Raw genomic sequence first — 16,179 nt, 5'->3', positions numbered from 1 at the left:
TTTCAAATTGCACGCAAATCAGAGGAAACAACTGTTGTCCGGTCTCACATCTTATCCGTACAAACAAAATGCCCCGTATACGCCGTAGACTGACCTTTCGTATTGCATGTCCGTTTTCGGTCATCACGATCCGTGTAGGCGAAGCCACAAGGGGGGACATTCTTTGAGACGTCAGAACGACAAGGCCACTAATGGGGTATCGGCAATGGAAGCATGACAATTTTCGCTAGACATTTTACCGTCGTCTATAAGTACCTATTAAACGGTACACCGCGCTCGTCATTCACACGGCCAATGCGTGACGGGGTAGAACCACGGCTTCTGGTACAACGCGGATCATTAATCGTCTAAAACACACATAAACGCGCTTCTCACTCGCCGAGCTCTAATTACGCAGAACACGACGCGACGCCGCGTGGTCGGGCATTAAACAGACGCGTTCTGCCTGTCCATGCTCGACGCGGATAGCTGAGTTTCCTCGGACAAACCTCACACCATTAAATCCTACCAAAATCGTCGGTTGGGCATCTGGTCCGGAATACTCGGATTAGGCGCGATTGGAGATACTATTTATCTCTGCATCTACTATTCTCCTACCTAATACCACAAATAATAGCATTAGATAATAAAATACTACTACTAATAATAATAATAATAATAATAGTTAAATATTCCATTTTCGATATTACCTATTGCCTCTTACCTGAAGGAACCTAGCCTCTATGTACCCTCTGCTGCCAGACTGTAATTACTATACACAACGAATCGCGGAAAATAACAAAAACAATTGGCATATCTTTGCATTCATATCGGTAGGCCTGATCTGGCACTTCCGACTCACAGCAACACATCTACACGCCCATCCGGCTAGCAGGCGGCGATCCGGCTGAGGCGCATGCTGACACCTTATCAGGCCGTCCATCTTTACTATACCGCTTCGAACTTCTTGGTGCCGTGATGCTTAGTCGAATTCTCAGATGAACCGCATCGTATTTAGTGATGGCCATCGAATTCTAATTAACATGTCATCGCAATTATCTAATTAATATGTCATCGATATTTCTAATAATATGTCATCGAATTTTGTCATTGCGATACCCACACCAATACTCCTACTGATGCTCGCATCGAATTCCATTGATGATGCTCACATTCTGATCGAAGGTGTATAATTTTGCGTAACCCGCAAAATGACCAAAAATATATACAACATATTGTTTAGAGGTTCTAGGCTATAGGGCTATGATTACCTAACCGTTCTGATACACCCTTATTCTATATTCTTACTACTCATTCTAAGCTATCCAGCGCACGATGGTAGGCTACTCCCCAGCGCTACATGATAAAAAACAGAAAGTGGACACTTGTCACCGCTTGCTTGATGAGCGGTTTCTGGAGGCACGTCTGGAGTTATCACATCTGCTGTGAATTGGCGCACTCCTATTGAGTATTTATTATGACTTCAAGGAAGCACGCGTTACGTATAATTTACTTAGGGTGGTTTATGATGCAAATCTACCAGAACACCGAGAGCAGTTACTGGATACATTGCCTCTTCGGAGAAGGTGCGATCCAGAGCGGGGGTCAGCCAGCGCGGACTGGCGTCCCTATTTATTGACCTTCCCGTCTGATTTCTTCAGTATGGGTATTTATTCATGAGGTGCCCCCACCCTCTCCTGCTATTACGCATCATCGAAACCTCTCCTTTCAGCGATTCTTGTTCCTGGGCCTCCTGGTCCTATAACGCCTTACTTTGTATACCATCAAGTTGCAATGCAGAATTTTTCATTTGTTAGTCTTGCTAACACAATATCTTTACGTTGTTATATTTCCACTATGGTTATGATAATACCTCAATATTTTAAGTGTTTGGTAACTTTTGCCGTTATCTGTTTGAATTCAATAGCAGCATTTGATTTCGCGCACGCATGACGGAAACAGCTTGACCGAACCGGAGTTACTTGGGTATGGCTTGACCGCCCTCGCCGAAGTAGAGTCGACACAAACATCGAATGTTTCCCTGCAAAGTGTTGCACTGAGCAAAGCCTCATCGAACTTCAATAACACAAGCAATTTATCAATTCGTAAACGTTGTTTTCGTGTTTCGCGCGTACATTTGGAGGCGACTCGACGCTCGCACGTGCGGGCCTAGCCCCCGCCCAGCGCACATCCCCGCTCCATCTCTCACGCGCCCATTCATCCCGGGTCTGTCATGTGCTCCATCGTAATGGTGGCATGTAACACATTAGAAAGGATGCCGGTGCAGACTATAGTCTATGTAACAGAGAAGAACTCTAGCTCGTCGGTTTTTTTTTATTCGATTCGCTGTCGGCGGGGAAGCGTAAAGTTCGCAGAAGATGGTGCGACACGCTGACCTTCCATAAGAGCAACATTTCAGTCGTTCTGCCCGCTCCACCGCACACTGCTTCATCATCATCGCTGCCCGCAGGCGATTCTCCGTTCCCGACCGTTTATCCGACAGACGACCTATAGAAAATACAGCCGTAAAAATACCAAAATAGCAGAAAATAATAGCCGTATTACATAACACGTACAATACCATGCCACGCCACGCTACGTCACACCACGTCACACCACGCGCCACGCCACACTACGTCACACCACGCGCCACGCCACGCTACGTCACACCACGTCACACCACGCGCCACGCCACACTACGTTACACCACGCCATGCCACGTCACACCACGCCACACGATTCCCAAACAGCGGGTTTCCGTCGCAACCGTTCTGTGCACAGGCACTTGGAACGTTTCAATAATAAAATGTTGGTAAATAAACACGAAAAGTATTTACTACAAAAATCTTTATCTATTCTCTTTCGCCTATTATTGGTAACAGTGCCCCGTAAATGCAGTTCAGACGCTTCTCTGCAACACACAATTTCACCCCACGCACCCCCACTGAGCACAACCTCACAGAAAGATAGAGTTCCATCTTTCTATCTTTTCTAGAAGAGTTTGTGCACAGTGGTGTGCGTGCGGTGACATCGTGTGTTGCAGAGGAGCATTTAAACCGCATTTACATGGTATTAGTAGTCGATAGAGAAAACATCAACATTGAGACTTTGAAAGTAAATACATTTCGTGTTTATTTACCATGATTTTGACATTGAAACGTTCCAAGCGCCCGTGGTTATATGGGGGAATCAGGGCACCATGATAGACGCTTGCAACCGGAAAGCCACGTATGTAGTAAAGAATGCCGCTACGTTCTCGTTGGGACTACGATGATTAACGAGTTATCTAGGACACCGAATCTGCCCGGTATGGAGGTAACCGGGTCTTCTTTGAAAGCATTCCTTTTCAGTAATGATGCACATTGTGGAAAAAAATGCTCACGACTTTTTAGGTTAAATTATATCTCACCTAATAGGTACAAACATGAGCATGTAGGTTTTCGCGTTGTTGCGGCTTTTCGCTATCCGCTTCCGCTAGTTACTACGCTAATGTATATATCAATGACACTATAACAGTCTTGCTTATTTGCATACAATTTGCGAATTTATGTCACTCTATACACTCTTATGAACCACCTTTTCGATATTCTCGTCCGCTCTCTCTCCCTCTCTTTCTCTCTCGTCGCTCTTTCCGACTCCTATCACACGTCCGTTGTCTCGGCTAACTCTGCCCGACTCCTACACGTCTGCTCTCTGTGATCGCCCTATCCGACCTTCTCACATGTCCGCTTTCTCTGGTCACTCTGCCTGACCATTGCACACCTACACGTCTCCTCTCTGAGACCGCTCTACCCGACCTTCCCACATTCCCGCTTTCTCTGGTCACTCTGCCTGACCTTTGCACACCTACACGTCTCCTCTCTGTGACCGCTCTGCCCGACTCGCTGGCTCTCGCGCGCATCGTAACCACGGCCTTCCCCGCGAATTGTTATATATAACGTTTCTACTACATTATGCCCAAATAATTCCCTGGAATACGTAATACACACAACACTACATCATTACATAATGCTATACGCGCACATGGAATTATGATTTCACGATATTCGTTCGGTCTTCTTTGTCACTCATTTTCCTAATAATTATAAAGTATTCATAATGCCCCTGAATTTCCCAGCGGGCAAGATTTCTGTAATATTCTAGATGGCACGCAGCCTCCCGTACGTGAAATATCTATGACACAACCCACTTTAATCTACATAATTACTCTACACATACACCGGCTCATTAACTTAAACAAAGGATTACGGGGTTAACAGGAACATAAATCCCGATAAGCGGTGTCCTAATTCAATGGAAGTCCACTTTGCACAAATAAATAGTTTATTAGCGCAATATTGTGTACCGAACGATAATCCTGCTACGCGCACACAATCGGTGACTTTAAATATATCGATTTTTCTAAAGAGCTTCTCCTCTACAATTTTTCGCTCTTTAAGACTGGAGCCCGTTGTCAGAAACAAAATTAGTCTTAACATTATCATTAACTTTACGATGTTTCTGCCAACGACCCCCAGAAGTGAGTATTAGGCGAAAGTTAACATTGCAAGACTGCCAAGACAAAACATAGCAGTATAACAACTGTGTATATGCCATATATATTAGATATGGATAATAAGAAATATAGTCAATAGATGTTGAAATAAGCGCAAAAAAACGAGGATTTAATGGGGGTGTTGTAGTAAAGAGAAGCTTAAGGAAATAGTCATATTTTCATGATTTTAAACTTTGGCCTATAGTTCAGATATAATGCGCCATCCATGCTCCAGCTAAAGTTTTCCCCTCACATTGCCCGTTGAACAACACCACACTCGATCATGTGTCACTTTTCTATTATACTCTTCCAACGCAGGATATAATCCTATCTTGGAAATCCCCGATGAATGAATTCGTCTTAACGATCCGAACAGAGAGATATAAGCTTGCATTCTATCATTACCGCTCCTCAGCTGCCGAGCAGTAGCCAACTTATGGAGCGCATTACCTGGAAATGTTTTATATCCCGCGGGGATTTATATTTCAAGGAAATAAGCCGATTTCAATACACTCTGTTTGCAAGGGCGAAATTAAAGCAGATTGTGGCTTTACGGAAAATTAATAGTGGCGCAAGTAACAGTGCATGTGCGTGCGCCTGTGCGCGTGCGTGCATGTGTGTGCTTCCATGGGTGCGTTGTGCATGAGCAGAGGGAATCAATAGCTCTCCTGGACAGCACGCTCTCGCGGCCTGACTCACCAATGAAAGATTCTTCAATTCCCCCACTAGTGCTTACTATCTTTAACTATCCTAAGAAAACAAACTGACTGGCAATTCGTTCATCGCAGCTGTACGGAAGCGCCTCTCTATACAGTAGGAGACGCTACCGCCCAGGGAACACGTATCTGCTAGCGGAGTCCCTCTGCGTAAGGGGAACTTTAGTCCAAGCTGCATGATGTCTCACAGAGAGTGACACAAATCCCTTACCGGCGACACGCCGCAAATGTGCGCAGCAAATGTGCCGTAAGTATATACACTTTACAGAGATGTGCGCATGCGTCACCCACGCCGATGTTCCCACTACATTAGACGAGATTTAACTAAACTAAGGCCAAGGCTAACCCGACCTATCGCCACGACTGTACAACGTCTGCGGCACACAGTGATAAGAAAGGCAGCCATTTGAGGTTACACAGTAGACAGCGGTGTATCCGAATGGGTTTTAAATGGGTAGGGTGGCGGGGGTGCGTGTTCTTGTTCGTGGACGTCAATGTTGCATGGATGGGTGATAACCACTCCAGTCTAGAACATCAGCATGAAAGTACCATTAGTGGGTGGACGCCGTTAAACTACAACCCGAGCGCGCTAACGAAAGACGATGGAGGAGACGGTCATTCGTGCATGGCAACGCGCAGCCTTCTATACAGAGAGCACCTCGTCGAAGAGACGCGAGGGACGCGCGACTCTATATAATATCAGACATTATAGAGTCGGCAAAGCAACTACTTGCTAAGTGCTCCTGTCAACACCCCCGTTCATCCAGATGAATTTACGAGCCGTATTTGTAGAGATCGATAGAAAAAGCTTTGTGAGAAACCCATTTCACGATAACGCGGGCAGTCACGCGAAGTGAAAAATAGCCAACCAACACGAAACGTTTACTTTGATATAAATCATATCAGAAACGCATCTCGCAATCTGTCACCCGTTGCTTAGGTTGCCTACTCAGCAATCTGAACCTCTGTCAGTCTATTATAATACGCTGCAAAACTATCTTCCATTCTGGCCCCCCCCCCCAACTAGAAATAATTCACTGAGCGATGTAGTCAATAACCGCTGCGAAAATTGCAAAGCGCTTCCCGTCACAAGGTTGCATGTCTGGAAGCTTGACACATAGCATTTTAATGAGGTCGCAGCACACCGTCCCATCCCCATTCACTCTATTTCTATACTTATCAGTTAGGGTGCAGTGCTCTGTCTCTCGCAGTCCCCCTACCCCATCTACTCTCGTCTTCTCTCATCTATATATATTAATCTATATATATATCAAGGAGTACATAATAGAGAATTAACTTGCTTTAATAGGATGGAATTTAATATTCTCTATCATGATACTCTTGTTATATATATATATATATATATATTAGTATATATATATATAGAGTGAGCAGACGAGAAAGAGAGAGAGAAGAGAGAAAAGCGGGAGAGAGAGACGTGGCTGGGAGCTGAGAGAGTGGGGAGGGACTTGTGCAGGAGACTAACTGAGAGCACTGCCCCCCTGAACTGATAAGTTAGAATAGTTAGACGATGCTTAGTGAATGCGGATGGGACGGGGTTGTGTCAATTACTCTTCGATATATGATATATATATATATTATCATATATATATATATATAGTATATATATTATTATAAGTCAACCCTCTTCTCCCTACCTCTTCGTTCCTTGACGACCGCAGCACAGCAGCCGCGTTACGTTTTGCTCTGTTACCTCTCTTCCTCTTGCCTTTTACCCGTTTCGTCTCTCCCAACCCTACCCCACCTGTCTTTCATGTGCGCTAGACCCTCGCTCCGCAATCGTTACCTCGCGTTGATGTAAGCCAACATTATTTCGCGTCTTCCCTACGGATGCGTTGAATCGGCTTGCACACTTCGACGGACACCTAAGCATCCAGTTCGCACGGCCGCAGCTACTCGCTCGTAATTGGCCCTTCTTATGCTCGCGCTACGACGCACAGCGATAACAAGCAGCCGAGATATTACAACCTGCATCGCACCTGCTACTTCGATGATGAATACTCGTAATGGTCAACTCAGCGGCCGCCGTCCCACCGACCCCTCGCGCTCTCACGCCAGCCTCTCACGCACGCACGCACGCACACGCTGCAGGAACGCCCTCGCTTCGATGCCTAAGCTTCACGTAACCTGAGAGACCGGATCAGAAAGTGAAGATTTATTTATGCGAAAACGATCCCTGCGACATAGCATTAACCGCGACAGGTGACCTGGTCGGTCCAGAGGCAGAGAGAGCGAGAGAGCGAGAGAAGGGGGCAGTAATAGTAATAGAGAGAGAGAGGAAGAGAGAGACATCGCCAGAAGAAGCTGAGAGAGAGACGAGAGAGAGAGAGAAAAGAGACGAGAGAGAGAGAGAGAGAAAAGGAGATGTGAGACAGAGAATAAAGAGAGAAAAGAGAGGACGAGAGAGATGGGGGGGTGGCGGGAGAGAGAAGAAGAGGAGGAAAAAAAGGAGACTGAGAAAGATGAAAATAAATAGCAAAGATAGAGCACGAGCAAGCGCGCAAGAGTGTGCGCGCTAAAGAAAGAGGGGGAGGGAGGGAGGAAGGGGAGAGAGCGAGAGAGAGGGAGAGACAGACACAGACAGACAGACAGACAGACAGAGAGAGAGAGAGACAGACGAAGAGACGAGAGAGAGCAGAGAGATGAGACAGAGAGAGAGAGAGAGAGAGAGCAGAGAGAGAGAGGAGAGAGAGAGATCGAGAGAGAGATGAGAGAGAGAAGAGAGCAGAGTAGGATGAGAGAGAGAAGAATCGCTGCCAACGCGGTGCGTGAGAAGCAGGAAGACTAATACTTGCGTATAAACTCATCAGACATTCTGGGGTCTGTGGGGGTTTAAACTGCGCGTACATTGCGCTGTATGCGTGCTCTCCGGCCTCGCACTAATTCAAGCTAAAAGCACTATCTCCGCTTTGGTACACAAAGCACGTATAAAACGGAACTGTAGGCCGGATGTAACGCGGACCCCGTTACAGCTGCGACCCTGCCAGTCTCCTCGACGGAGTAGGTGTACTTTGCATCCTTTACTCGGAATAGACGAACTCACCAATGGCTGGTCGCACGCAAGGCCCAAAAGCACGCTTGATATGTATAGCCAACGACAGTGTAGCTCCATGTACGAGACGGAAAATAGTCTATACAATTGTCAAATGTAAGCGAGTAGCGCGATGGAACCTTCAAAGAATCCAATGGAAATCCAAGATGTCTTCCCAAGAAATTAATATCTAGCATATATCTCTGCAATAAATATGCTGAGAAATTGCGTGCAACGCGACATTCCATGACCGTTAACGTTCGAGATCGTATCTGTAAATCAGTACCCATCAATTTATATGTTTAATCAATTCTTTACTAGAATTTCTTTGATCTTTAGTCTAGGCTTCAACTTAGGTAACCCGGTGTTACTGTTGAGCAATGGTAGAGAGGGCGATGGTCGCGTGATGAACCACAGCCTAAGTGCTGAGTTACGTGTGAACATGCGTGTTGATGAAACAACTACATTTACATGTTACCACTAATAGATAATATCAGCTTACGTTATTAAATTGTGATGTGCCTTTTCTCATTTGGCAATGGGTTTCTTAGCAAAGAAATGTCTCTAAAGTTTAAAGCTGCTTGTGGAGACCACCGCGGTTAATCGGGAGGTTTTCGGGCGGTTCGCTAGCCCAGTCCGATTAGAGCATAGGACAATTTGTATCAGGAGTCTATGCAATCATCTAATTGCATAGACTCCTGACATGTATTTCGCATTGCTTTGTTTGCCACAAGAAACATGATGTTATTATCAGGAGTAGATAATACGGGAATTCCCTGATAGGCCCTCAATCCTATTATAGAATAATTCCGCTATTATCTACTCCTGATGTCAATATATATTATATAAAAATATGAACATATATATATAATATTATTATATATAATAATGCGTATATCGTAGCGCTACGTAGAAGCAAGGAGCTAAATCTTAACAGCTGTTATATTTATATTTATATTTATATATATATATATATATATAATATGACGTATTCGTAGCTACGCTAGAAGCAAGGAGCTAATATAACAGCCTGTTATATTTAGGCTCCATGCGTAGAAGGATCGACACTTCGTGCGTTACAGCCTACCATAGAAATAATATCAAGAGCTAATAAATTACTGATGTTTATAGCCATTGTATTAGCTCTTGCATAATATAGCATAGACGAAATAATATAGGTCGGTTATCTATGATTATTTTTATTGGTTACTACTTATTCTGCAAGTCTACATAGCGCTGACTGATAAGCGGGGTGAATATTGACAAATTTGAAATTATTAATTCACCCGCTGCTGATACTATCGATCCGCATAACTACACTCCATACAGCGGGCGGGATATCTCTATACGTGTGACGCACACAGCGTACGCACACGTTACACGGTACACGCTACCCGAATATATCGCAAAGAACAAACGCGGATTACGACGGCGGGCGATCTCGCGGCGTAATTCAGAAGCTATAATAGCGATTCGTCATTCCATCGGGCACCTGCTTCCCCTGCCCCAGGCACATGATATATAGTATTAAATGATCAGTGGCTGCTTTGTCCATAGCAGCGTCATCCCCTTCTCTATCGCGCGGTGAAGATGTAGTAGCTCAATATAAAACGCTTACTTATACAACTAAAATTATTTATCAGCGGATAAATGGAGCGGCGATATGGCATTATGCAAGCTGCTTGTATTAACGAGCATATAAGCACCGTTTGTATATGTCCACAAGATAAATCACGGCGGGTATATACGCCGGAGCGCTTTTAACTTCGCTAGCCAAAACACCTTAGATTGGTAAGCGCAATTTAGTGTTAAATATAAAACAGCCCAACAGAGGACCACGCCCTCCGAAGTCCTAGACCCAAACTGTTACAAGCCAGGCGCTGCGAAATGAAACCGCGGCGTCAATACAGGATAGTTTGCGCATTGCACGTTACAACCGGCAAACTACATACTGGTGACCAGTGTCCGCTTTGTAACACCGTGCCTTGCAAGATTCTGCTTCAGTTGTAAAGCCTTTGACATTTATAAATTTTGCAGTGTCATGCTGCATAAATGTGTTTCCGAGACATGAAGTGCCAATTGATCCCATGCGTGCTTTACTTCAACCTCTCTTCATACGTGAATTTTATATTATATATATATATATATATATCATATTAATATATATATATATATATACTTTATACCATATACGTATACGCTTTGAGGAATTCAAAGCGGCGCGCCCGGAATTCAACAATTAAATTCTTGTTAGGCGAGTATTAAACACCGACTATATATATACAGCCGCCGTAGCCAGGGGGTTCGCGCGCAGGGTTGCGAACGACCTAACCCCCCCGAGCCCCCCCCCGAAGCCAAAAAATTTTTTGTTGAAAATTTGCCCAAGAATTTCACCTCAGGTCGTCGGCTCCATTTTAGCTGTAACTAATTGCCAAAATCTCCATCGTGCGCGGAGGGTAAAGCAGTGAACACCCCCTCCCACACCCTCCCCGCTCGGTCGCTTGAGCTCCCTCGCCTGGTCGGCTTCGCTTGCACCGAGACAGGGCCGCGTTGTACAGGGAGTCCGGACCACCCCCTTGCTCGCGCAGAAAACGCATCTGAGGGGGTGTAATTTAAAAAAAATTTAAGACCAGACCCCCCCTTCGCGTGCTCGCAACTATGGGTTACGGTTAGACCCCCCTGGTACAAATCCTGTACACGCCCCTGCCGAGCAAATTGCCAACATTGAAAAACGAACCCCCCCCAATAGAAAGCTGGCTACGGGCCTGTATATATATATATATATATATTCAAGAGCTAATAAACACCTTTGATATATTATATACAATATACACTTTTCAGGAGCGCAAAGGAACGCCGGAGTTCAACGTTAGGTGAGTATTACCGATATATATAATATAAATATACGCGCCTTTGAATTCCGGAAGCGAAGCAGGCAATAATTCGAAAAGTACAACATGAAGCGAGCAAACGACAAGCAAAACCAGATTCCCACGGTGATACATACAACACGCACGCGACTAAAGCCATGCATCATGCATCATGAGCTTTTAACCGTTCGTTTGATAGTATCACATGGTTTGACTTTCAGGAAATGCATTTCTCTTATTAATGACATTTTCTACAAAGAAAAGTACATCATATACATTTTACATGATTAACTTACTATGCTATAAAAACTATATCATGGACGATATCAGGGGCGTCATAACATAGATTATTATATATATAGATTATATTATATGGCGTTTACGGTCTATATTAGGACAATTCTGACGATATAACGTAAACAGGCATTTCAGTACCATATATACAACTTAGGCTGAGGTCACAAAAATGCACAGAAAATGCACGGGGTTGGGGTGATAAGTTAGTTCATGATGATGCCTGTGAGCCTAGAATATTCTATGGTGTATTTATGCATGTGTGACAGAAAATCGGAATGAATGAAATGACGAGAGGGAAATTATATGCAGAGGAGACGATAGAGATTTGAGTTAAGTAAATTAACCAGATAAAGGTTAGGCAAAGTGACGGGAGTGAGAGAGGTAGGAAGAGAGAAGGAGAGTGAGAAGGAGGGGGAGCAATCGAGCGAGAGAGATAGTATGAGGGTTGTGAAGGAGAGTGGGAGAGAGGGAGAGGGAGAGCAACTGAGCAAGCAAGAGATATAGTATGAGGGTTGTGAGAGTGGGAGGGAGGGAGAGCGAATCAATATTGCCAAATAGCTCTAGTAAATTTGTTAAAATTCACCCATCCACTCAACCAAGTGCACTTTCGGACATTCCTTTGAAAATGTCCACTATAAGTTCTTTAACGTCACAGGGAACACGTCAAAATTGTTCGATTTATACTCAGTCGATTTGGTAGTTTTCTGGATTTTCATCAGACCTTTATGGCCAGAGAAATTTCATATCTGCTTTATTTCGCATTTTTGTACTGCATTTATTTCACCTATAAAATCTGTGAGGAAGGATTGATCCATAAACACATAAAGCATTTTCTATCGTGCATTTTTATTATCATTTTAATAATTGATATCATTTGCATACATTTGTGAATGATTAGAGAGGATTACATGAGACCGAGTTATGGTGTTAGTCGCCACTATGCATCACCATAAAAAGTTCAGTTCGCAACTCGTACGACCTATTTTCGTTTATTCAGTAATTGCGTCTTTTCAAGTATAGTGCTGACGAAAACACTTATTACCAATGCAGACAATTCAATACTGTTGATTATGATGGAGAAAGTCATGAACCGGACTGTCATCAACCGGTTGAACCGGAGAAAGTCAAAACGCAGCAAAGCTGTGAACCGACTACAAATAAGATAAGTGTAAGGTAAGTAAAAATAGAACTGGTTTATTTGCTATAATTGCTGTTGATAATGAAGACCATTCACCTGCATAGACAGACAAACACTGAAATACACTAGATACCTGCTTTTGCTTCATAACACCAATTCACAGACTCATTTATATCTAACTCTATGGTGTTTGTACAGGGTACTGTATGACTTTAGACACATCTTTTACATTATAAATCTTTATGTATGTGCTCAAAATTCCAAAAAAATTCCAAGTAATTTTCCTAACCCTAGGCTAACATCAGCTGCTCCTAATTCATCTTACCAGGAGTCTATCAATAGACTTATATTAGAGTTATAGACTCCTGATCCTACCCCTAACATATTCAATTTCCTAATCAATAATAAATAACTATTACGCACTATAACAGGTGTGTTGAAAGTTATACCACACGTCAGCATACTACTCAGTAACTCACATCTTTTCTAGAGCCTCTCACCTAATACTTCATCTAGATCTTTGCTAACATTACATCGTCTCTGCACACACATAAGACAGCCACAACAAGCTAAATTTATGTTTCATAACACACCACCCACTAACACACTAATACAATATCATATTCTTTGTTTTCGTTCATTCCTGATAGTACCTTATAGCAAGTTGTGCATCGTAACACAAACAATCTTGTAATACGATGACGTTTTTTCACAACTACCTCCAGGGCGTTTTACTCTCATATACTAATGGCAATGCCATGCACAAGGCAGATCTGTTTCCATCAACAACACAACACTATTACTAATGTGGTAATTGCAAAGAGAAGCAATGGAGACTATTCTAGACAGTGTTTCCCCTGCATTGACACGAGCGAGGCGGGCCGCCTCGCTCAAATTCTCAGCCGCCACACAGAAATTTGTCCAAAACACCGCCTCACTGACGAAAATCAGTGTTCTTCCATAGAATAGTGCTTATAATGCACTAAATTGCACCATTTTTTCAAAAATCTTCGGAAGGCATGCCCCCGGACACCCCTAGCTTGGCGTCTCTAATAGTAATAAATTCAACTTGAATAACTTGAGAAATGACGTCAGGCAAAAGCCTGCTCGCTGATTGGACAACCAAATCACAGTCGCTGCAACCTGCTCACTCATTGGCCGGTCTGGCTCAGTCAGCAGCCACCCACTTTCATATAGTAAGGGTTAACGCTCTGGTGAGTAGGCCCTCTAGCGGCCGTTACGATCAGGAGCGGTAATCATTAACGTTACGTTAGGCTGAGAGGGTCTATGTCCCACAGGGTACTACCGGAACGTACCCTGGTACTAAATACTACTATCTAATATGCCGGACCGTACCTCGCCTACTCCATTAACGAGTCTAGGGTGTCGCATATGCCTACTCTCTAACCCTAACCCTAATCAGCTAGATAGTTACCAGGGTACGTTCCGGTATACCAGACCGTACCCAGGGTACGTTCCGACAGTACCCTGGGTACGTTCCGACAGTACCCTGGGTACGGTCTGGTATACCCTGGAGGACATAGACCCTATGAGCTGTAGGCAGTCATGAAGGAGGCATGCAACAGTAAGCCTCCGCAATTGTTCACCATTGCACTATATCGTCTCTAGAAAATGCCTTTTTTAGCATTTTTTTTCGCAGAAATTCGACACTAGAGTGCAATAATTTGCATTATGCACGCAAGTTAGATGCCTCGTGGACGTCTAGAAAGAGAGAGAGAGAGAGAGAGAGAGAGAGAGAGGGAGAGAGAGAGAGAGCGAGAGAATCGCTGCACGCGTGCGTGAGAAGGGAAGACTAATAACTGGTTACAACTCATCTGGGGTCTTTGGGGGTTTAACTGCGCGTGCATTGCGTGTATGCGTGCTCTCGCTCTCGCACTAATCAAGGTAAAAGCACTATCTCCCGCTTTGGTATCACAAAGCACGTATAAAACGGAAACTGTAGGCCGGATGTAACCGGGACCCGTACAGCTCCCGACCCTGCCAGTCTCCTCGACGGAGTAGGTGTACTTTGCATCCTTTACTCGGGAATAGACGAACTCCCATGGCTGTCCACGCAAGGCAAAAGCACGCTTGATATGTATGAGCAACGACAGTGTAGCTCCATGTACGAGACCAAATAGTCTATACAATTGTCAAATGTAAGCGATAGCGCGATGGAACCTTCAAAGATCCATGAAATCCAAGACGTCTTCCCAAGAAATAAATATCTAGCATATTTCTGCAATAAATATGCTGAGAAATTGCGTGACGAACATTTCCTGACCGCTAACTTCGAGATCGCCATCTGTAAACAGACCCATCAATTATATGTTTAATCAATTTTACTAGAATTTCTTTGATCTTTAGTCTAGCTTCAACTTAGGTTAACCCGGTGTTACTGTTGAGCAATGGTGAGAGCGGATGTCCGGTGATGAACACAGCCTAGTGCTGATTACGTGTAACTGCGTGTTGATAACAACTACATACATGTTACCACAAATAGATAATATCAGTTACGTTATTAAATTGTGATGTGCCTTTTCTCATGGCAATGTTTCTTAGCAAAAAATATCTCTAAAGTTAAAGCTGCTTGGTGGACCACCGCGGTTAATCGGGAGGTTTTCGCGGTTCCAGCCCAGTCCCGATAGAGCAAGACAATTTGTATCAGGAGTCTATCAATCAATCTATTGATAGACTCCTGACTGTATTCGCATTGTTTGTTTGCCACAAGAAACATGATGTATATCAGGAGTAGATAATAGGGAATTCCCTATAGGCCCTAATCCATATATATATATATATATATATATGTCATATTTTTATATATATATATATACATCAGGAGTAGATAATAGGGAATTATCTATAATAAAATATGACGTATATCGTAGCTACGTAGAAGCAAGGAGCTAAATATAACAGCTGTTATATTTATATTTTATATTTTATATATATATATATATATATATAAATATGACGTATATCGTAGCTACGTAGAAGCAAGGAGCTAAATGTAACAGCTGTTATATTTAGCTCCTTGCGTAGAAGGATCGACACTTGTGGTTACAAGCCTACCATAGAAATAATATCAAGAGCTAATAAATTACTATTATTATAGGCATTGATTAGCTCTTGATAATATAGATAGACGAAATAATATAGGTCGGTTATCTATATTATTTTTATGGTTACTACTTATTCTGCAAGTCTACATAGGCTGACTGATAACAGGGGTGAATATTGACAAATTTGAAATTATTAATTCACCCCTGCTGATACATTCGATCCGCATACTACACTCCATACAAGCGGGGGGATACCTATACCGTGTGACGCACACAGCGTACGCACACGTACACGTACACGTACCCGAATATATCGCAAAAACAAACGGATTACGACGCGGGCGATCTCGCGGCGTAATTCAGAAGCTATAAATATGATTCGTCATTCATCGGGGCACCTGTTCGCCCCAGGCACATGATATATAGTATTAATTGATCAGTGGCTGCTTGTCATGCAGCGTCATCCCCTTCTCTTATCGCGCGGTGGAAAGATGTAGTAGCTCATATAAAACGCTTACTTTACAACTA

The 16,179-nt window shown here is 43.5% G+C and overlaps 1 protein-coding gene across 1 annotated transcript in view; it reads right to left on the bottom strand.

Moving 5' to 3' along the window:
* Positions 1 to 7,112, bottom strand: part of LOC106820788 — a 32,141-nt gene extending 25,029 nt beyond the window's left edge. The window contains exon 1 of the mRNA XM_014825360.1: positions 7,037 to 7,112. The gene's annotated coding sequence lies outside the window, so the exon portion shown is untranslated. The remainder of the gene's footprint in view (positions 1 to 7,036) is intronic.
* Between the last annotated feature and the right edge of the window lie 9,067 nt (positions 7,113 to 16,179).

The sequence above is a fragment of the Priapulus caudatus genome, unplaced genomic scaffold, assembly GCF_000485595.1.
Source record: "Priapulus caudatus unplaced genomic scaffold, Priapulus_caudatus-5.0.1 Scaffold2, whole genome shotgun sequence".
Taxonomy (NCBI): Eukaryota; Metazoa; Priapulida; class Priapulimorpha; order Priapulimorphida; family Priapulidae; genus Priapulus; species Priapulus caudatus.
This window is presented reverse-complemented; position numbering and strand designations above follow the sequence as displayed.